Source organism: Archocentrus centrarchus, chromosome 12 (genome assembly GCF_007364275.1).
Source record: "Archocentrus centrarchus isolate MPI-CPG fArcCen1 chromosome 12, fArcCen1, whole genome shotgun sequence".
Classification (NCBI taxonomy): Eukaryota; Metazoa; Chordata; class Actinopteri; order Cichliformes; family Cichlidae; genus Archocentrus; species Archocentrus centrarchus.
In genome coordinates this window covers 685,753-698,350 of record NC_044357.1, presented here as the reverse complement: position 1 = coordinate 698,350, position 12,598 = coordinate 685,753, and the positions used below count along the sequence as shown (strand labels likewise).

The window sequence follows — 12,598 nt, the reverse complement described above, 5'->3', positions numbered from 1 at the left end:
TCAAACTCTAAATGAAAATAAAAATATTATAAAAATATTATAATCTAGTATAATCAATATGATCAAGAGATATACAGAAAATAAACAATGTGTAAAATATACAAAAATAGAATGTATAAAATATATACATACATACCTACATTGGTGCATCTGTACATTGTAAGAAAGTAAATGCGTGTATACATATAATAATGAAGATGATGAATATTGCACTTGGTGAATGAATATTGCACTAGTGAATGAATACTGGATATTACACAATATAGGAATGTTAGATATTGTTCAGTATGAATGATATAATATTGCACAGAGATGTGGGTGTTGCACAGTTACGGTGGGTGAGTGTGTGAGTTCAGGGTGGTGATTGCTCTGGCGAAGAAACTGTTCCTGAGTCTGTTTGTTCTGGCTTTGATGCACCTGTAGCGCCTGCCAGAGGGCAGCAGGTCAAACAGGTCAAAGCCAGGGTGTGAGCTGTCCTTGATGATGTTCCTGGCTCTGCTGATGCAGCGGGAGGTGTAGATGTCCATCAGGGAGGGGAGAGGGCAGCCAACGATTCTTTGTGCTGTCTTGACTACCCTCTGAAGCCTGACCCTGTCTGCCTCAGTGCAGCTGCTGTACCATACTGTGATACAGTACGTCAGCAGGCTCTCAATGGATGAGCGGTAGAAGATCAGCAGCAGGTTTGAGTTCAAGTTGTTCTTCCTGAGGACCCTCAGGAAGTGAAGTCGCTGCTGAGCCTTCTTGATAACAGCTGTGATGTTATCTGACCAAGAGAGATCAGCAGAGATGAGGACACCGAGAAACCTGAAGGTGTGACCCTCTCCACACGCTCGCCGTTGATGTAGAGGGGAGCTGGGTCAGTCCTGTGCTTCCTGAAGTCGATGATGATCTCTTTGGTTTTCATGGTGTTCAGTACCAGGTTGTTCTCTGAACACCAGGCTGTCAACTTCAGGACCTCCTCTCTGTAAGCTGCCTCATCTCCCTTTGAGATGAGTCCGACCACTGTGGTGTCGTCAGCAAATTTGACGATGAGGTTGTTATTGTGGGCCGGACTGCAGTCATGGGTGTAGAGGCAGTACAGGAGGGGGCTCAGCACACAGCCCTGTGGGGAGCCAGTGCTCAGTGTGCGGGTGGAGGAGAGATGGGGGCCAAGTCTCACAGTCTGGGGCCGGTTGGTTAAGAAGTCCTTGATCCAGGAACATGTGAGAGGGGGAGGCCCAGGGTGTGCAGGTTGGTGGTGAGAATGTCCGGGATGATTGTGTTGAACGCTGAGCTGTAATCCACAAAGAGCATGCGAGCGTAGCTCTGCTGCTGCTCCAAGTGGCTCAACACAGAGTGGAGAGCTACAGCGATGGCGTCCTCTGTGGATCTGTTTGCAAGATATGCAAACTGATGGGTGTCGAAAGTGGGGGGCAGATGGTCTTTGATGTGCTGGAGAACCAGCCTCTCAAAGCACTTCATGATTACCGGTGTGAGGGCCACAGGGCGGTAATCATTTAGGCTGGTGACAGATGACCTTTTGGGGACGGGGATGATTGTGGCTGTTTTTAGGCAGGGGGGGATGACTGCTTGGGCCAGGGAGAGGTTGAAAATCCTGGTGAGAATCAGGGTGAGCTGGTGGGCACACGCTCTGATCACCTTGCCAGGTACTCCGTCTGGTTCGGCAGCCTTCCTGGGGTTCACTGCCAGGAGCACGCGCCGTACCTCATGGTCCTGGACAGTGAGTGGGGTGCAGCCTAGTGGGGGGGGGGGGCAGGACTGGAGCAGATGGGTGGTCCTGAGGCATCTCAAAGCGAGCAAAGAAACAGTTAAGTTCCTCTGCTAGTGACACACTCAGGTCTCCTGCAGTCACATCACAGCCTCTGAAGTTTGTGATGTTCTGAATGCCCTGCCACACCTCCCGTGTGTTATTGCTGGACAGATGGGACTCTATTTTCCTCCTGTAGTCCGTTTTGGCTTTTTTAATTCCTCTTTTCAGGTCAGCTCGAGCAGCACTGTACAGAGCTCTGTCGCCTGACCTGAAGGCAGCATCACGGGTTTTGAGGAGTGAACGGACCTGGCTGTTCATCCAGGGTTTCTGGTTAGGGAAAACCCGGATGTTTTTGCTAACAGTCACATTTCCGATACAGAACTTAATGTAGTCCAGTACCGTCCCTGGACTACATTAAGTACTGTCTACTCTGAGCCCCTCACAAATGACTGCACTTTTCGCCACCTTGGAGCCAGGCCTGGGGACGGTGTTTGAAGGAGAGTGCCTGGTGGCCGGGCCTTAGCCTGTGGGGTCCGGGCCAGGTACAGCCCAAAGAAGAGACATGGGCCTGGCCCTCCTGTAAACCCACCACCTGCAGGAGGCGCCATAGGGGTCAAACAGCAGCCAAGTGTGGAGGTCCTGGTGGACCGATCCCCAGCTATCGAGGCTGGCAACTTTGATTCAGTTAAAATAATCCTCATACATCTTGTACTGTCTGAAGCAAGCCTTTTTAGCTCCCTTCTTTGTCCTTTATAAGGCACCTTTTTTCTGACTGAATGCCTCTCATAAATAGAGTGAGCCTTTTGAACACCAGGAAGGCTGGGTGGGTGGGGTTTCTGTGCCTGAGATAACCATACTGGGGATATCTGCTCTCAGTGATGTCACACAGATCTCACAGCCTGAAACTGAACAGTTAGAGCAGTCTGATGCCTGAGCTTTGACTCAAAGGAATTTTGTGTACATATGCTGACCTCATTATATGATTATTATGCTGTATATTTTTATACACAGTACATGTGGCTATGTTTTCCCCACATGAAATGTCATGTATTTGTTAGGAAACAGAAGTTTCTGCAAGCTTGGCCAATGAAGGGGAGGAGGACCTCGCTGTTTCAGCCATCCTGCGCATGTGTGTTATTCTGGGTCAGCCATTTCCCTGGAATGTTCTGCCTGCTGCCAAACACAAGTCACTACAAAGGAATGCACACACAAGAGCACAGAAACACAAGGATGACTTAAAAAGGCCTGAATGTGAGGACACAGAGCATCTCTCCTGTGTGACTGTGACCACTGGCAACAAATCCAGAATGCTTCCTCTATTTGGCATTTAAAGGCACGAATGTTTCAAATGATGCCTATAGTTATGAAATAGGTGTGTACAGTATAGATATCCATGTGTTAATTTTACAGAATGCTTCCATGAGGATAATTAATTTGATGGGAGGAATGTTTTTAGAGAAGCAAAAGCTCTACTTTGACCGTGCCTCTATCAAAAACAGACAGAAATCTAGGAGTGCAGCCAGCTTTGCTTTCCCTCTCTCTCCTCAGTCCTTCACCCATCACCATGATTTTTTTTCTTTCTCCTCGAGGTCAGATTGTTGCAGCAATGATAGCTGTTCTGCCACAAAGTCAGAGTGGCGTCAGTGCTTCAGCTGTGTGCAACCTCTCATATTTTTGTGTGTATAGCAAAGGAGCTGTTCTTTGACATTGTGAAATGACTGCAGTACACTGGAATTGTGTGTGATTGTACAATGCGGCAGGTTGGGGGGGCAAGGCAGCTGCAGCATGAAGTGTAGAGGTGGAGGTGGTGGTGGGGGGGTAATATGGATAGTGTACAGAAAAATGAAGAAATGAGAAATCTGGGGAACCTGTTTCCAGGGCAACAGAGGTCTGGAAAAATACAGGCAAGATGGACTTTTTATTCTCCACACTGCACTGCCCTCTGGCAAGACACTGCAGACACCTCTAATGACTCCAAAACACTGGCCCTGCTGCTAAAATACTGCCAGGCTTCAAGTGATACACACACTTTGTCTGAGTGTGCGTGTGTGTGTTTTGCAGGCATGTGCGCTGCAAAGGAGCTAATACTGTGAGACATGTGCATTGCAGGTGCATGCATGAAGGCAGTGAGTGGAAATCACACATGTTGCATGGTTCATGGATCAAACATAAGTGATCATTAGCAGGTGACCTCATGCTCGATGATAACCCCAACCCCCCAAAACACACACACACACACACACACACATAAACACACCACCACAGCAATATCCCTCCTTATTTTCCTCTGTAATGACTGCTACTCTGGTCTGCAGTCAGCTGCCAGACTTGTATGAGGAGGGACAGGTAAATGCCTTTCTCTGTGGGAGACATTAGCCCTGTGATCTCATGAATATATAAATATATTAGAGGGTCACTGAGCAATGAGCAAGGGATACTGAGCAGCCAGGCTCTACATGCCAAAGCACACACTGCAAAAACCTATTCTAACTGACTCAGCTGGAGTTAGTTAACCTCATGTTTATTCCCATATATGAAAATAACTGTGTTAACATATAAATAAACTAGTGTACCTTTTTTGTGTGTGAGGTCAAAAGCGTAAAATGCATCATGAATAGCTCAACTAGCTGCTGCTCGATAACACGGTCATCAAGCAGCCTTGTCTTAATGGCCCGACTGCGACACTAGTAGCTAAGCTAACATTGTTTAGCTAAGCAAACGTAACTACAATCAAGGGGTTTCATCGTGTGGCAGCTGGAGCTGATACAAGGTAAGTTCCCTGGGCACTTATTATCTAGAATACCGGTTCCAGGAAATTAGTGAGCTGCTTTTATTATCATGTGAATAACTACTTAGCAGTCAGTTTAAGGCGAGGAAAGAGAGTGCTACACAAACTTAACAGGGCGAGCTAAGCATCCTCCATTTAGCTAACGGTGCCAGCCGGCGGCGTGTTAAAGACCCTCCACAGCTCTGTTTCCACTTCTCTGCTGGCATTCACAAGACAACGATATACGGACTTAACGCTGCCGGAGTATCACAACAGCTCGCTGCAGCTTTACCCGAAACGGGGCTTTTTGTTTCCCCCTCCAGTTTTTCCTTGCTTTTTAATCGCGATTCGAAACCAAAAACAATCAGCGTTTAATAATCAGTCCAGGCAGGTAGGTGAAAAAAAAACATCTGCTATTCTGATGATGTCTTTTTTTTTTTTAAGTGACGCTTACACACTCGCACAGAGGTTGGACTATTCCACACAATGCATAGTGCTGATTTTTTCCCCTGTTCTACTGCACATACATTACAGCCGCATGTTTTTGTTTATAATGATGCATTTTAAGAGTTGCGTGTATTAGTGTTGATTTGCATGTTTTACACGGTTCTGATTATCACATTATATTTACCTCACCATATGAAAAAATGTTTGCCTCTTCTGCAGTCCGTTGGGTACACTGGGTGCTTCGGGACAGTTATTTTAACAGACATTGGTTGTTGTTGTCGCGTTGCAATGTGTTTCTGAGCTGAGGTAGCCAGTGCCCTGTTTTTCCCCCTTGGCAATGACTTCCTGGATGTAGCATGGGTACAATAACATGTTGTACTGACATCAAGCCAGGCTCTGTTATTTTGGGTCAGTGTTGACATGAAAACAAAAGTCCACTTTAATTCACCTTGCTGTTATATACTCAGAAAATGCTCAATAATAGTAGTAGTGAAGAATTTTAGCAGTTGTTTCCTGATTAATTGATTGATTGATTGATTTTAACAGGACAGGATACATCAATGTGGTTGGTGACTTGCTGAAAGTAATCCTACACCTTTTCAGTTCTATTTAGAATTTTATTAATGCCTAAGGTATTTCTGCAAATTGAAAAGGGCTTAAGTCTGATATAATAACTAGTCTAGTGTACTATGATATAGTATAATAACTGTGGTTAAAAAGACAGAATACAAGAGTGAAGTTTGTTTAGGATTGAGTTGCACCTTGTACTCTGGACTAAGACTGCAAATCATTGTTTTCATTAGGGATGCACTGATTGTGAAATTTTGCCATATTAATGTTTAAAACACCAGTTTTTATTTTCCCCTTTGTTCTGGGGAAAGAAAGATTTTTCATAAAAAATGACTGACTTGTTCTTAATCACACAATTTGTGATCAAGGCAGCTCCAGATATATGTGAAAGGACAGATTAATATAACTGTCTGACACTGGTAAATCATATTTGCTGTAATGCTGGCATCAGTCAAAGTTTAAGAAAAAAAGTGAGACCTGTTTATGTGCTTCTGTTCAAAATATTTTCAGTTCATTGTCACATGTGATGTAGGGGATATTTGGGAAGCTGACCCCAGAGATTTGACTTTTTTCCCCTTGAGAGTGGAAATAACTATTTTAAAGGTTGACTGTTAATTATATTTACAAGTTATTTCACCAGTTGGTCTATATGAGGGGAATAATGAGTTTTTAGTTTATTTTTACACTCTTTATTTTTTTTATTTGGTCCTAATATCATAGTAGCAATGACCATACAGTATATGAAACTTACTGTTGGAATGCTTTGAACACTTTTAAAAGGTGATGTAGGGATGTCGGCCCCATTTTAATTCACAGGCCATTTTTCCCCCTTTTTAAAGTGTAAAGATGTGCATTCAAAATCCTGAGACATAGCCAAGATTTTTAAAAAGCTGAAGCTAAAGACACAAACTTGCCAGACAACAGAAGGCATTTTTTGTTAAATTATTTTTTGCATTTAATAAGTGATCCATTTACAGAACAGGTGAACATCTTGAGATGTTTTTAGAAAAGATGTCGTTTTAAAAAGGTTCATTGAGTCAACTGTAATTACATGCACAGTACAATTAGAGATCCACCAATCCAATATTGAGGTCAGATATCAATACTTGAACTGAATACAGAAGTGAATTGAATGGACTGAGTGTCAGTAAACCTGTAAAGTTATGCATTCTGTTTACTTCCCCACTCATCCACAGTAGTGAAACTGTTTCAAGTGGGAAAGCTAACGTAGTATGGAGGAATGTAACAGCACAGGGTAGGCAATAAGGAGGTATCATATTCTAGCTTTTCTTTTCTTGTGTCCTTGTAAATGTTTTTAATTTATCTGTAAACTGTACTCAAGTGAATTAACACGACTGAAAAGCTTCAACAACTGAGAGCAAAAGAGAAAGAAGGAAAGTGTTCCTAATTCTTTATTGTGCGCCCTCACGGTCATTATGTATGGTGTAGCACTTGGTGGGAAGCTTTTGCTGCACTTAAGGTACCATGTTATCACTCACTTCATAAATATTTCGCTTTGTCAGTTAGTTGCTCAACTCCACACATTGCATGTGTGTGAGGAAGAGTAAACAGGGGTGCCCTCAGTCTGAGAGGAGGAAAGGAGAAATGAGAGTGGCTAGATTTGTCAAAAATTATTGTCAGATACTAATTAATACTAAAAATTACTATCAGATTAGATAATCATTTGCAGCATTATTGAGACCAACAGTTAGCACACAACTTCAAACAGCACCCCCCCCCCCCCCACTAACAGTTGAAGTAGTTGATGTTTATAACAGTAAACAACACTTCAGGAGGAATTTCGAGAGGTCAGTAAAGCTCCCATTTCATCAACACTGAAGTATTAAACAGTTATCATAAATGTTAACCTGGCCATTAATGTAAGCTGCTTAATTATTAGCAATTACCCAGTAGCCACAAACACAGCCTCATGGTCACAAGCTAGTGTGCTCTTACTGCTAGTTCCTAAGCCCTGATAATTGTCAGGGTTACATCATGCACTGTTAACAGCCCCTCTACAAATAAGGGAGAGGCTGACGGTACCTTTATCCAATAGCCACATCAGCAGTTTAAATTATCATTATGGTAGCAGTTAGGGCTATGTTTAATAATAAAACGATAATGTTAATTTTAGAGCTAGGCAGCAAACATCATCGGTCCTGCCTGTTTGAAATATTATAATGGATGGTGTCAGTTTAACTGGAGGACACAACTAATTATGTCCTACAACAGAAAAGTCAACTAGAGGGAAAAAGAGGAAACTTACCATACCAGCTCTATTTGATCAGCAATGAAAACATAGAGCCAAGTTACCAGAAGCACAATGTTACTACGAGGTATAACATTCCTCACATTATGTTAGATTAAGCACAGAAAGTTGATTCTCTTCATCTGGATGTAGTGTTTTCAGTGGGAGAAACATTTTGTCACTCATTCAGGTGACTTCAGTTTCTAATGACTACAGTTTTCCCCAGCCTTAAAAACAGTACAACTGCATAACAACTGGAACTAGTACCATTGACTAACCATGGGCTGTAAGCTCAGTTTCATGATTGTTAATATGCAAATTGTCATAACCATCCCTACCTTAAGTCAAGGTATCTGAATTGGATCAGAACTGGATAAAGTTGGATCAGTGCATCCTTAATTACAACTTACACATTTTGCAAAGCTTCACAGTGGGCCTCCATGTTTTACACCAGTGATATCAGTTTGTGTACCAGAAGTTTACATGTTAAGCTCTTTGTGTGTGTGTGTGTGTGTGTGTGTGTGTGTGTGTGTGTGTGTGTGTGTGTGTGTGTGTGTGTGTGTGTGTGTGTGTGTGTGTGTGTGTGTGCGCGTGTGTGTGTGATAAAATGTGGAATAGGGCTACAGCTTCTGATTTTATGATGGTTTAATCTTGTTTAGTTTAACAGTCCAATTCACACTCTGAAAAGCAGAAATTATTTGCATTTGACAAGTTTAAGTGTTCATTTTAGGCATTTTAGCTGAAATTAAGTTGTGCAGTTGCTACAATAAAAATTAGGGCTTCAGCTAAGGATTCCCTTCATGCACTAATGATAATGACTAGATTGTCAATGTAATGCTTAGCTATAATAACTAGAAGAAAAGAACAGATGGCAAGGAGTGGGATGAAGAGCAAGAGTTGCAGGTAAAGAACATGGTCAGAGGTCAAAAAAGCCATTCATGCTGCGAGGGAACAGTCTGTTATTTCTCTACAGGTAAAGTCTCCCATTTGTGTTTAATTTCAACATGTGATAAAGTCACACCTCTTACATGTTTAACCCTTCTTTTGTGTGGTTTTCACTGCTCAGCTATAATGAAAGTTGCTAGTTGCTGGAAGTGTTTTTTGATAACAGGGAATTCAGGTATTGTAGTCACATGATCCAAGAATCAACTCTCCCCTCCTTTCTTTTTATACAAGATATGGAGCATCTGACCCAAATCTACACAGTGCAAAAAGGAAACCAGAGAAGAAAATGGGGGGAGGGGATGTTCAAGGCTCTGATGTTGGAAAATTAGCATGTCAGTTGGTAACCAGTTGGTAACTGTCAGATAAAGAAAATCATTAGAGAGAGGAGGGAGGAGGAGTGCAGTGGGAGAGCAGGGAGGAGAAATGTGTTGGAAGAGAACATCTGGCAGAGGAAGGAAAGTGGCAGATAAACATGCAGAGGTGTTATTATGGACCAAATCAAAGAACAATTTTACTGTGTTTCTGGCTGTTTTCTCGCAGTATAGTATGACCTTTTGGGGGGGGGGGGGGGGGGGGGGGGGGGGGGGGGTCTGTAATTAAGACAAGCTGTGTGTCTACATTAAGGTGGTGCAACAGCACCTCCCTTTTGTCTGAACGGTAGAGCTTCAGTTTATTTAGATTATTTTCAGTTTATTTGATTGACTGAAAAGAAACCTATTTTTTTAAAGCAAAAAGTGTCAAATACTTGCAGTTTGTAATGGGGGTTGTTATGGAGGTTTCATGCTTTTTTGTCACACATGACAAAGTGTCTTTTAGGGATTAAAATATCAGTTGATTTAGGCCTTGTTGACATATATTAATGTAAATATAAATTTCATTTACAGTGCCCGTGGTTGATATTAAGCTGTTTTATCATGTCTGTTAGATTTTGCAATCAGAATTGCGATCTGAGCTGTTGTGCCAGACATATTTACTCTTCTAGAGAGCCTATAGATTCTCTATAGGCTCCTCTTGTTAATGTTTGTCCTTTTATTTTATTTATTTACTTGTGGTATTTTTCCCATACATATACATGTGTCCTTGTAATGCCAGAGTTGACAGGCTGAGAGAGAAGAGAAAAGAAAAAGAGAAAGGGGAGAAAATAGGAAAGGGGGATTGCAAATAAACCACAATGGTTCATCAACTGCTGCACTTGTAAAAAAAATAAATAAATAAAACAACATACAAAAAAAAAAAAAACAATACCTGGTAAAATAAATCTATAAGGAAAAAAACAAAACAGAAACAAAGCATGGCTACACAAACCCTGCTATGCCGTGCGTGCATGAGAAAGCGTGAGGGTCTGTGTCCATGTCAAGTTTGCTTTGGGTACATATTAAAAATAATTGAACTACAATTCAGAGGCAAAACTGTTGATTTACTCCAATTGATAGAGTAATCAGATATAGATGAGAACTTATCTATTAGTGTGATAGTCTTCAAAAGAGAAGCTTGTGAATTCCCAAGGAAAAGTAATACATCATCAGCATAAAGGCTAACTTTATGGTTCATATTTTCAGTTTGATTCCCTTTAATATTTGCATTTTGACAGATTGCTGCTGCTAGTGGCTCAATGAAAATTACAAAAAGAGAGGGAGAGAGTAGGCAGCCCTGCCTGGTGCCCCTCTGCAGACTGAAGCTTTGGGAAATGAGATCATTTGTCCTAACACGTGCATTTGGGGAGCTGTGTAGTGTTCTGATCCAGTTTATAAAGGATGAACCGAATCCAAATTTTTGTAGAACTGCTAGTAAGAATTTCCAGTTTACCCGATCAAATGCTTTTTCTGCATCTAAAGACATGACTGTCGTCTCTAATTTGTTAATAGAACAATAGTCTATTATATTTATCAGTCGACGTGTATTATTGGCTGAGTGCCGACCCTTGATAAAGCCTGTTTGATCTGGATGTACAATAAATGGAGTAATACTTTCTAATCTTTTGGCAAGGGCTTTGCAAATTATTTTAAGATCTACATTAATGAGAGAGATTGGGTGGTAGCTGGGTGGGAGTGTGGGGTCTTTACCTGGTTTAAGAAGCAGGCATCGGTTATTAAACATCAGTATTGGCTTAGAATTTTACTTTTTACAGTACTGTGCAAAAGTCTTGAGTTACCCCTTATTTCTGTATATTTTGCTTTGAAGGAGCCTGACTTCCTCACAATTTTTTTAAAAGTGGTCTTGAGCAGTAGTTCTCCTGGCTTTTTTACACACACACACACACACACATTAATTACAAGCAAACAGATCACACTAGGGTTTAATATTTTTCCCGAAAATGACATGAATCAAATCCCGGGAAATGGCTCGTCATGAAAAGCATGCTTTGTTTGACCCTGTGGGGATAGTTTGGAGAGAAAGCATTATTGTTTTTACTTCAGTTATATTAATACAGCTACTTCTCTCTGCATACTAAAATCTTCCTTCCTCATACTAGGGTTTAATATTTTTCCCGAAAATGACATGAATCAAATCCCGGGAAATGACGAGCCATTTCCCGGGAATCCCGGGAAAAAGTTTATTTATTTATTTATTTTAATTAGGCCTTCTGTAGCCTGTGTCGGCCTTAACCTATTGTGATATTGTAGAGGTAGCTTTCCAGCTATGTCCTGTTATGCCCAGTAGGGGGCAACGTCGGCTTGATTAATGCAATAAAACCTACATCTCGACATTTGAGTGCTCGAGCTATGCGGTGTTGTATCGTTCCTCAACACTCCCTTAACAAATATAATTAGAATATTCCTCCATTGTACATGGAATTATAACAAGCTATTTTACAACTGCTGGTGCAAAACAATACGGTTCATCTCCACAGCATTGATAAAGGCTCAGCCACGCTGTCGTGGCGACATCTGTTGCGCTATATCTCCACCAGTGGAACGCTGTAATAGTCATTGAAAAGTTAACTACTGTACTACACTATAATATGGCATAACACAGGGCCTTGAGTAATGCACTACGACTTGGTCATTGCCATTCTGGCAACAGCAAATTTATAACACCGTGTCTGAGGGTTAAAGTAGGTTCGCTGTGAATCGTCTATTGAAAAACTGGCCAATCCTTATAGCCTAAAAAATATACATTTTACTCAACTCCATTTTAAAAGCGAAATATGTTAAAGCAATCTATTTCATGATAATTTCTTCACACATTAGTACCGTATCCTAATTCATGATTGTTAGTAAGCGGCTGCAAACGAGGAAAAGAAACACTCGAAGTTAAACAGATATTTCTTTATTGTTCAGGGCAGGCATATTTTATAGGCTATATAATGCAATATAACAATATATAATAATATAAAATTATATAATACAAAATACCTTAGGGTAAACACATTGCCTACGATTTCAACAAATTAAAGAGGAAAAAAGTACAACTGTGTAATACCTCTATTAAAACGCTTGAGATGAAGGCTGAAGCCTTAAACGGAGGCTGAACGTGCCTGAAATGAAGAGTAATGCTTTTCGCATTAAACGAACCCTTCTCTCAATATTTCCATAAATTTAACATTCTGAAGCTTTCTTTTCTTTCTGAAAGTCAAATCAACGCGCGCGACTTTTTTCCCGGTTTCCCGTCTAACGTTTCCCGGGAAACGGGAAATGGTTCTGATCGCATTTCCCGGGAATCCCGGATCCCGGGATTAAACCCTAGATCACACATGAGGATGATTCATTTTAGTAGCCATTTAAACCTGTGTGTGTCAACTTCTGTCCATGTTATCACGCAGAAACTTCCAGGGTATGTAGCCTTTTGATCAGGGTCATTTGGGTATTTTTTGTTGTGGGTTGGGCTGCATTTGAGCCAGTGGTGTCAAATTGGCAAAACTGACAGAATT

At 41.4% G+C, this 12,598-nt stretch overlaps 1 protein-coding gene across 3 annotated transcripts in view; it reads left to right on the top strand.

Annotated features, from left to right (window-relative positions):
- Positions 1 to 4,403: 4,403 nt before the first annotated feature.
- zmiz2 (zinc finger, MIZ-type containing 2) overlaps positions 4,404 to 12,598 on the top strand; it is a 57,874-nt gene continuing 49,679 nt past the window's right edge. For 2 of the 3 annotated variants that reach the window (XM_030742767.1, XM_030742764.1), the window contains exon 1: positions 4,404 to 4,520. The gene's annotated coding sequence lies outside the window, so the exon portion shown is untranslated. Of the gene's footprint in view, positions 4,521 to 4,773; positions 4,909 to 12,598 lie in introns of those variants that run through there. The other variant, XM_030742765.1, reaches the window with a different exon arrangement.